Source organism: Galeopterus variegatus, unplaced genomic scaffold (assembly GCF_000696425.1).
Source record: "Galeopterus variegatus unplaced genomic scaffold, G_variegatus-3.0.2 Scaffold3766, whole genome shotgun sequence".
Lineage (NCBI taxonomy): Eukaryota > Metazoa > Chordata > Mammalia > Dermoptera > Cynocephalidae > Galeopterus > Galeopterus variegatus.
Genome location: NW_007729877.1, coordinates 211,015 through 212,754, shown reverse-complemented (window position 1 = coordinate 212,754; position 1,740 = coordinate 211,015). Strand labels below are relative to the sequence as shown.

General features: G+C 39.8%; 1 protein-coding gene across 1 annotated transcript in view; it reads left to right on the top strand.

The window, feature by feature from the left end:
- The first annotated feature begins 273 nt into the window (after positions 1–273).
- The window catches only part of LOC103601514 (myoferlin), a 63,681-nt gene continuing 62,214 nt past the window's right edge, over positions 274–1,740 (top strand). Inside the window, exon 1 of the mRNA XM_008585937.1 lies at positions 274–326. The gene's annotated coding sequence lies outside the window, so the exon portion shown is untranslated. The remainder of the gene's footprint in view (positions 327–1,740) is intronic.

Sequence of the window (1,740 nt, the reverse complement as noted above, 5' to 3'; positions counted from 1 at the left end):
TGTCCTATTACTTAAGCATACTACTATGATTGCATTTTGAAGAAAAATAAATAGTACTAAGCTATGGTAGCATTATTAAATTTTTAAAAAACCCTCTGGTTTTTCTGTAATTAAGTCTTTTTATATATTTTTTTCTTCAAAATAAAAGTTAAATCTTTACTGGGTATAATGGCATAATGCACAATTACCAATTATTTCTTCTCTTTCCAAATTCTTCAGCAATCAAACATAGAGGCTCTAAAATCAGGGATTCAAGGTAAAATTCCTGCAAACCAGGTGGCTGAATTGTGGTTGAAGCTGATAGATGAAGTGATAGAAGACACAAGGTATAGTCATCTTATTTCTATCTCAGAATTCCCAACCATGCTCTCTTCCCTAAATTCTAAGACTGTAAGAGCCCTTTGAATCATTTCTAGTGTTTGTCTGAAAAATAAATTTGAACTATTCAAGCTCCTTAAAAGGCCCTCACTGGGAGGAGGCTCTGAATCACCACCAGGAAAGGCCCCACTTTCTGGTTTGNTCAGTGTTTAAGGGAAATCATGCTTAGGATTTCCTTCATTTAAGAAGCTGGATGAAATTCAAATGAGTGGAAATCCCAGGTAGGGACAATGTGAGTAGAAGAACTTCCTAGAATTGGTGACAACCCACCCTGTGGTCCCACCACCTGCCACCGTGGTGGTAGAAGGTTAATTCAGACCCCAGCTTAGCCGTTCTCTGTAATCCTTGGGGGTCCCATCACTAGACTTCCTAGCTCTCCTTTTGAATGGGGGCTTGTCCTGCACAAGTGGTTCTAACTCTTTTTGGAGATCATGGGCCCCTTTGAGAACCTAATATGATGATTATGGCAACATTATTTAGCCTTTACTATGCAACAGGCACTGTTCTAAATGCTCTCCATGTATTAATTCATTTACTTCTCACAACTCTAAAAGGTATTTCCCACATTTGAAGATGGGAGGATGAGAGAGTAAATGACTGGTCAAGATCACAGAAGTCGTAAATGGTGGAGCCATGATTGGTACCCGGGTAGTTGGCGCCAAAGCCTGTGTTCTTCGTCATTAGGCCACAATGCATATCAACGCAGTCATACACACTTTTCTTTATAAGTTCCAGGGTTTCGCAGACCTCCTGAGGCCCGCCCANCCTAAGTCACCCTGTCTTCTTGTGCCTTCTAGTGGTTTAGCCAGGTAATTGGAGTGCAGCTGAAGTCAAAGTACTGTTGGACACTTGTTTAAATCGGAGAATTTTAGAACTGGGTCCTAAGGGGTCATCTCTTCCATCTCCTTATCTTGTAGATGAGAAAACAGAGGCCCAAGGAGGTGAAATATCCCATCTGGTGCCCAGAGTTGGGTGTACCAGCTCTGCCCCTCTTCCTGCTCCATGTTTCACAGTCCCCATCTGTTTATCTAAGGTCTCAAGTGTGACTTTTATGCTAAGAGCTTCCGTGTATATTTTTGCCTCAAAAAAACCACTCCAGGGACTTAACCCTTCAAATGTATGGCCATAATTATTAATGAAACCAAACAGAAACATTTGGTAATAACTTTCATGTAGAAAATGTCTATGAATTTTATTTAAGGTTTGCTGAGCAAATCACAGGCATATCTATTTACACTTCTGATCTGAGCTGTTTTTGAGGAATTAAATTGGAATCCTTTTAACCTTATGTAACAGGAAATTCAGTGTTTAAGGGAAATCATGCTTAGGATTTCCTTCATTTAAGAAGCTGGATGAAATTCA